We start from the raw sequence: 8,989 nt of genomic DNA, 5'->3' as shown, positions 1-8,989 counted from the left end.
ATTTGTAAAGCTCTTAAAGTACTATATAAGTGCTATTATTATTATTATTAATGTGAGGAAATGGATGCAGTGAGAGGTTAAGTGACTTGCCCAGGGTCACATAGCTAGTAAGTGTCTGAGGCTAGATTCGGACTCCAGTCTTCTTGACTCCAAGTCAAGCACTTCATCCACCATAATACCTATCTCTTTAACAACATATTGAGCAGTCTTGTATGGACCTTGTAGAGGACCCAGAGAACTACTTGACATAATCCTTGTGCTTCGCAAGTTCACTTTCCTTAGGTGGAAAAAATGATCGGAGAGACAAGACTTAGCATGTGCAATGATTAGTAAACAACACTCAGTAAGTCAATCAATAAACACTGAGCTCCTACTATGTTCCAGGAACTGTGCTAAGCACTGGAGAAACAAATAAGAAGAAGACTCAAGTTGCTTACAATTTATTGTAACCAACATACAAAAGGAAGCTGAAAAGGGAAGAGGGAAGGGGAAGTACCTGGCTCAGGAGCTAGGTGGAGTGCAGCAGGTGGGAAATGAAGAACTGGCCAGCCTGGGAGTCCTCTTAAATGGAGGCTTTGGGAGGAATTTTTTGCTCCATCCTCTTCCCCTCCAATCAGAGGGCCAGAGGGTACTGAGGGTACTGATAAGGATTAAGTACCAAGGCTGATGTAATCTTTCAGGATGATGGCTTCCCTGGTGATGAGGTTTCCTGTGAGCATAATCATGGTGGAATCTGGTCTAAAGAGTATAGCTGGTGGGAAAAGAATGATACAACACTGTGTGGACATTCCCAGATTCTTAGGTGCTCAACTTGCTAGCATCCATTACTTAGGAACAACTAGTTCATCCAGAAACTCTGGTGCTCACTCAACAACTCAACCCTTATTCAGTTAATGTATGGACCATAACATGGCCAGTCCATTGAATTAGTCCTCTAGTACATATATATGAGACAGGAGGACAGTGAGTTGGAGAGCAGCTAGGTGGACAGAGCACTGGGCCTGAAGTCAAGAAGACCCGACCAAATCCAGCCTCAGAAACTTACTAGCCACATGACCCTGGCTGAGAGAGTCATTTAACCTCTGTCTGCCTCAGTTTCCTCAACAATAAAAGGGAGATAAAAATACCTAGCTGACGGGGTTGTTGTGAAGATCAAATGAGATGATATTTTAAAAGAGCTTGCCACAGTGCCATGAGCATAATTGGTACTATAGAAATGCTCATTCCCTTCTTCCCTCCCTTCCCTTCCACCTCATACAGAGAATTAAAAAGGAAGAAGGATGAGAGCAGGCTGGGTTGCATTTGGAAAAAATGCACAGTGCTTATAATAATACCAGGCACAAAGCACAAAGATCCACCTTTTCATCACAAATGTTCTCCAGGCAATACTCTATGTTTTTTTACCTTGAAATACCACAGTTAAATAATCATAGCTAGTGTTTATATAGCACTCTAAAGTTTGCAAAGTGCTTTACAAATATTACCTCATTTTATCCTCACAGCAACTAGTAGGTGTCTGAGAGTGGATTTGAACTCAAGTCTTCTTGACCCCAGGTCCAGCACTCTATCCACTGGACCATTAGTTGAATCAAGGAATTAAAAGCATGTTATTTGTTGATGGTGGTGGTGGTTATTGTTGTTGTTGTTCAGTTGTGTCTGACTCTCGGTGACTCTTTTGGGGTTTTCTTAGTGAAGATACTAGAGTGGTTTGCCATTTCCTTTTCCAGTTCATTTTATAGACAAAGAAACTAAGGCCAACAAGGTTAAGGGACTTGCCCAGGGTCACACAGCTAGTAAGTATCTGATCCTGGATTTGAACTCAGGTCTTCCTGACTCCAAGTCCAGCACTCTACCCACTGTGCCACCTAGCTGTGACCCAGAGGACCATTAAGACATATTAGGTAGATGTAGGTAAGTAAAGCATGATGACCTAGGCTCAAGAAATACCCTAAGAGTTACCACTGAGGCAAAGTATGATAGAAAAGATGAGCCAGCCACATGGCACGAATGAGGTATAACAGAGAGACCATCCAAATATTCCACTGATGCCCTTGAAATACAAAATGTCCTAAAGGAAGGCCTCCAGCATGTTGGACAGATCCTCAGTAGAGGGTCTATGGGAAAACATGCATAAGAATCACACCAGATGTGAAGGCACAGATGGGCTGCCATCTGTACCAGTGGAAGAGGACATACTCACACCCATGTGATCTTAGATACATTGAAGGGTAGAAGTGTCTGTAGAGATTTGTCCTAGGCCCCCAAAATACAAAGATGAAATAAGGTTCGGCTCCTATCCTTAAAGAGTTTAAAATCTAGTTGAAGGGACAGGATATTTAACAAATATCTATAACAGAAGTTAAAAGAAGGAAAGGAGGGAGGGAGGAGGGAGGAAGGAAGGGAAGAAGGGAGGAAAGGAGGAAAGAAGGAAGAAAGGAAGGAAGGAAAAAAGGAAGGAAGGAAGAAAAGGAAGAAGGAAGGAAAAGAGGGAGGGAGGAAGAGAGGAAAGAAGGAAGACAAAGAGAGAGGGAAGAAGGGAGGAATTAAAAAATGACTCTTCCCTGCAGCCCACTCCCTCCATCAGTTGTCTACCAGGTTTAATGTCCAGCCCAAAATCTCTTCCCAGCCTGAAAAAGGGTCCAACAAACCCCTGCTCCTGGGCAATGATGGTCTCTATTGTCCCTGCTTGCTGAACCCATCCCAAAGAGGGGATGAACCCCAGACAGGACCAAGCCCAGGCAGGGCAAAGCAGGGAGTTTCTTCTTGATGCCTCCTCACTCCTTCCCTGTTTCCAGGCATCCAGTATCCTCATAGTGTGTCCAAGCTTTGAGGACTCTCCCCTCTTAGAGCCCATCTGCCCTCCCTGCCATCCACTCTCATCCACATCATGGTACTCCACCACCCAGAGAAAGAAGATGGCACCTAAACCTGAACTCACAGGTGACTAGGAGCAAGAAATTAGAGACATTTGTTGTCTCTGATACAGATGGAGCCAGGTCAATAGATGTTAAAGGTCTCCAAGTGACTGGTGAGAGCTCCAGGCTTTAACCTCAAAAAAGATGAGGTCAGGGAAATGGTATCTGAGGGCCAGGGATGTGCGGATGGAGGGAAAGCAGATCTTACCTTCTTCCAGCAGCGAATTCTGATTTTAGATGGCAGCACCTTCAAGGTGAGGTACACAAGCAGAGATGAATGAAGGGAGTGGGAAAAAGGAAAAGCTATTCAAAGCCCAGGTAGTGTTAACAACATCTCACTGTGCAGTGTGTATCCCTTTGGTATAGCAGCAATTTAGCAAACAGGCACTCAAAGGCACTCAATAAAGATTTGAATGGAATCCTCTACAGCCAAAGGGGCTATTAATTGTCCAGCAACGAGACCCAGCTAAAGTGCTCATAACTGACAATGTCCATGACTCCTTTTCGCAGGATTTGCCTCTTAAAAGGAGTCTTCTGGAAGCAGAATATTTTAAGCCAAAGCAATGAAATTCATATAGAGAGTATCTCAGACAATGAGAGAAAGAGATTTAGGGGCAGACAGAATTTTAGGGTGCTTCAAATTCTACCGTCTAGGCTGATAACTATTCTGCCTATAGGCAAGACCCACCTTGGCCCCAAGGCCCAGGCCAATGTCGTGAAGGAAACTCAACTCCAAAAGGGTTGTTGGCAAGGCCCAGAAAAGACTTCAGTTTTAAGTAGCCCTCTATAGAAATAGGACAAAGCAAATACTAACTTCTGCCTTCTAGGAGGGTGGAAAAGGTGACGGAGAGTTGCAGCTACAGCAGAGGTCACCATGGCTAATCAAGCAGTCAGTCAACAAACATATCTTAAGGGCTTACCATGTGACAGCCCTCTGGGGATGCCAAGAACAGCAAAAAAAAAAAAAAGTTCGTGCTCTCAAAGAGCTCAAGTTGTAATGGGGGAGACATCTTGCAAACTACTCTAGATATGTGTGTGTGTATGTATGTGTGTGTATATATACACACACACACACACATATATATGTGTGTATATATATACATATACATACTATTTGTGTGTGTATGCTGCATGGGGTGTAAGGTGTGTTCAGGGAAGACTAGAACTCTGGTGTGAAGGCTGCTGATCCCTTTTCAGGGTTGCTTTCCACCTTTGATGTCCACCTGTTCCACCTAATTCTCACCAGTGGCTCCAAGAAGCTGTGGCATGTACAGCAACCACACCCCAGCTGGTAAACCATTTCAGCAGACGGGCTAAACCAGGTAGAATGGGTGGATGAGAACAATTTGTTCCAATGGCCATGAAGGCAGCTGAAGTAGGCGCTGTGGAGCATTTAGAGCCTGGTTGGACATCAAAGATTCCAAGGTCATCCACTGCATCTTGAGCCGTCACCAGTCATCTTGATTCTGTCCTGCCATTGGACTTTGATGACTCTGGAGGAGACAATGAGGCCAATGACTTCGTGCAACTCTGCCTCACTTAAATCTAATTTACACGTGAATCAAAGGACATCACCCACACCATTTTACCATTTTACTTATCTCAAAGTCCTGTGGCAACAGGCAAGTGATGAAGCAGTAAATGCAGATACACTGGGAGCTGTAGTCACAATCCTGCACATAGGTGGCCAAGCCATAGGGTTTTCTCACTAGAAGCAGCAGTGGGATTCGGCAGCCCCTGAGTGTGTCTGAGCAGCCTTTTTAGGATCATACTGATCACCTCCTGGTGTAAGGAAGGGGCTAGAAAAGGTGCCCTAAAAATTGTTTGCTTATCTGACCCTGGCCTGATTACCTCGGCAGACAGGGAATCCCACTCTGTGGTTGAAACACAAATAAATGTACAAAAACATATGCAAAGACGATTTCACTCACCATCAGCACATGGAATGTGTGCACACTTACAGACAACACAAAATCCAGTAGACCTGAAAGATGAACAGCTCTTGTTGTAAGAGAACTCAGTAGGTATTGCATCCAAATAGCAGCCTTGAGTAAAATAAGGCTGGCAAATGAAGGCCAGCTTACTGAAGTTGGAGCTGGATACACATTTTTCTGGAATGGCCACAATGAAGGGGAGTACAATTAGCTGGTGCAGGTTTTGCAATTGAAACTAATCTAGTCAACACGCTTGTATGGCTACCAACAGGAGTGAATGACAGGCTCATGACAATGTGATTGCCACTTGTAGGAAAATGTAATGCCACGTAACACCATTAATGCCTGTGCTCCCACCATGACAAGCCTGATGAGATCAAAGAAAAATTTTATAAAGACCTGGAGACCCTGGCACATCAATGTGCCAAAAGAAGACAAGCTTATAATTCTGGGTGACTTTAATTCTAGAGTAGGCTCAGACTACCAGATTCAGCAAGGAATCCTAGTGAGGAATGGAGTTGAAAACAGCAACAGCAATGGTCACTTATTACTGAAGACTTGTGTATTTCATAACCTTCTTATCACCAACACTGTCTTCCATTTACCTAAATGAAATAAAACTTCATGGATGAACTCTCACAGCAAACATTGGCATTTAATAGACTATGTGATTGTAGGGAGAAGAGACAGACAGAATGTGAGAGTGACAAAGGCAATGTGTGGCGCAGAGTGCTGGACTGATCATAGACTTACCCTTTCCAAGCTAAATATTTGCATTCAACAAAAGCAGTGTCCCTAAGGCAAAATTACTACCAGAAAAATTAATGTCAACAGATTAGAGTTCTTCTCTGAGCAGAATGGTTTGTTGCTAATTTGGAAGGAAAGTTAAGCCAACACACAGTTGGCAACAGTGGAGCAGAAAAGGAGTGGGAGGCTTTCAGAGATTTGATGTATAGCACTGCATTTGTTCATCTGAGCCAGAACACTCACAAACACCAAGACTGTTTTGATGAAAATGATGGAGAAATTCAGAAGCTGATAAATGAAAAATGAGAACTCCACAGGGTTTACCAGCAGGATAGTTCATCCATTTCTAAGAAGGCATCATTTAACTCCATCAGAAGTAAAGTGCAGGGAAAGCTTAGAGAGATGCAAGATTCTTGGCCCAGTAAGAAAGCAGATGAAATTCAGTTTTATGCTGATAGTAACAATCCAAAGGGCTTTTATGATGCCCTGAAGACTATTTATGGTCTGAAGACCTATGGTACATCTCAACTACTCAGTGCTGATGGAGCCACTTTGGTTAGTGATAAGGATATGACCCTAAAGAGATGGAGTGAACACTTCCTTAGTGTTCTCAATAGACCGTCATCAATCAATGCTGAGGCCATTGACCAGTTTACCTCAGGTTGAAGTCAATCCCTCCTTAGCTGAAGTGCTGATTCTATTCCAGCTGAGATTTACAAGGTGGGGAGTCCATTGTTCATACACAAGCTGGCTGAAATTTTCTGGGTTATATGGCAAGAGGAGGTTATACCCCAGGCATCAAAGATGCCTCCATTGTCCACCTCTATAAAGGTAAAGGAAATAGATTGTCCTGTGACAATCACAGGGGGCTCTCTCTCTTAGTCATTGCTGGCAAGATTCTTGCCAGAGTCTTCCTTAATAGGTTGATCCTTCACCTGGAAGATGGTCCTCTCCCTGAGAACCAGTGTGGGTCAGAAAGGGCCAAGGAATGTTCGATATGGTGTTTGCAGCCCGACAACTCCAGGAGAAATGCCAGGAGCAGAACAGACGTCTGTACACAATGTTTATAGATCTGACCAAGCCCTTTGATACTGTCAGTCATGAGGGTTTATGGAAAATTATGTCAAAATGTGGTTGCCCAGAGAAGTTCATCAGCATTGTATGTCAATTTCATGATATCATGCTTGCCCAGGTTCTTGATAATGGGCAATGCTCTTGTGCTTTCCCAGTCACCAATGGAGTGAACCAAGGCTGTGTGCTTGCTCCCATGCTTTTCAGCTTGATGTTTTCAGCATGTTGTCAAATGCCTTCAATGAGGATGAACACGGCATCAAGGTTAGCTACTGTACTGATGGTATATTCTTCAATTTGAAAAGGCTACAAGTCGAGACCAAAGCAGAGGGAGTGTTGGTGCATGATTTTCTGTTTGCAGATGATTGTGCACTCAATGCAGCCTCTGAAGCTGACATGCAAAAAAGTATGGATTCATTCTCTGCTGCTTGTGCTAATTTTGGCCTAACAATTAACTCCAAGAAAACACAGGTGCTTCATCAGCCACCACCACACCATCCGTACATGGAACTATTGGTTATAGCAAATGGAGAAGTTTTGAATGCTGTGGATAAGTTCATTTACCTTGGTAGTGTACTTTCCAGGGATGTACACGTTGATAATGAGGTTGACGCACACATTGACAGAGCTAATTCAGTGTTTAGGAAGCTCTGAAGGAAAGCGTGGGAGAGGAGTATTAGACTGACTATCAAACTGACAGTCTACAGAGTCGTTGTGCTGACTTCATTGTTGTATGCCTGTGAAACCTGGACAGTATACCAGTGCCATGCCAGGAAACTGAATTGCTTTCATTTGAATTGTCTTAGGAAGATTCTGAAGATCACCTGGCAGGATAAGGTACCAGACACTGAGGTCCTTTCTCAAACTAAACTGCCAAGCATTCAAACTCTGCTTCAGAGAGCACAACTCTGATGGGCTGGCCACATTGTTCGAATGTAAAATGTACACTTGCCAAAAAGACTATTTTATGGAGAACTCACACAGAACAAGTGCTCACATGGTGCTCAGAAGAAGCGATACAAGGACACTCTCGAGGTCTCTCTTAAGAACTTTGGAACTGATTGTGTGACACAGGAGACACTGGCACAGGACCGCCCAGCGTGGCATGCCCACATCAGAGAAGGTGCTGTTCTCTATGAGCAAAGCAGCATTGAAATAGCTCAAAGGAAATGCAGGATGCACAAATTTAGAGGATCCACCCTGAAGGTTCATACAGACTATTTGTGCCCCACCTGCAGTAGAGCATTCTGAGCTCATCTTGGTCTGATCAACCATAGTCAGACACACTGAGACTTCACTCTAACATAGTAATGGCATTTTGGTCCTTTTTAAGAATGAAGGACAACAACCAATAGGTTGCTTATCTGTATATATACATATGTGTGTATATGTAATAGAATGCTGAGCCTGGAATCAGGAAGACCTGAGTTCAAATTCAGCCTCAAACACTTACTAGCTCTGTGACCCAAGTCACTTGACCTCCATTTGCCTCAGTTTCCTCAACTCTAAAATGGAGATAATAATAGCATCTACCTCCCAGGGTCTTTGTGAGGATCAAATAAGATGTTTGTAAAATGCTTAGCACAGTGCCTGGCACACACATAGTAAGCACTATATAAACGCCTCTCTTGCCGAGTGAATTAGGCAGCTCTCTAGTGGAAAAGAGGGTGGATTACCTCCTCCCTCAGCTGGGGATGGTGGATGGCATGAAGGGCAGCTGAAGAAGCCGATTCTCAGCTGCTGCTAGACAGTCCTTCTCCCAGGCGGTGGAACCCAGGCCTGGCTGCAGCAAAGCCTCATTGAGCAGATGGATTTTTTTTTGGCAGATGAAGATGTAAACTAAACCCGAGCGCTGGGCTTGCGATTGGATTTCCTGGGGCCAGGAGCGAAATTCTCCCTCCCTCCCCCCGTTCACGTCTTGTTCAATCAATTAACAGCAAATCGTGACATGTGGTGCTGGGAACAAAGAGGTAACAGCTGTTTCTAGCCAGAAACCGCCCTCCTATTGGCCCAAATAAGTAGCTTTAATTAATGAGCAGGTTTGGTGGGATAAGGGGAGAAGGGTTGAAACACATTAATTAAAAGCTGAGGTGACTCAGGAGACTCTTTTCAGGGAATTTCAGGTTCCTTTTGCTGAAAGCCTCTCTCAAGGACCACCTGGGAGGGCTCAGGTATTGGTAACAATAACTTCAGCAGACAGCATGGTGTCTTAGAAAGACTGCTACAGGAGCAGCTAGGTGGCACAGGGGATAGAGCACCGGTCCTGAAGTCAGGGAGGACCTGAGTTCAAATCTAGCCTCAGACCAAACACTTGACACTTAC

This window comes from Vombatus ursinus, unplaced genomic scaffold (assembly GCF_900497805.2).
Source record: "Vombatus ursinus unplaced genomic scaffold, bare-nosed wombat genome assembly UNPS02014807.1, whole genome shotgun sequence".
Lineage (NCBI taxonomy): Eukaryota > Metazoa > Chordata > Mammalia > Diprotodontia > Vombatidae > Vombatus > Vombatus ursinus.
This window is presented reverse-complemented; position numbering follows the sequence as displayed.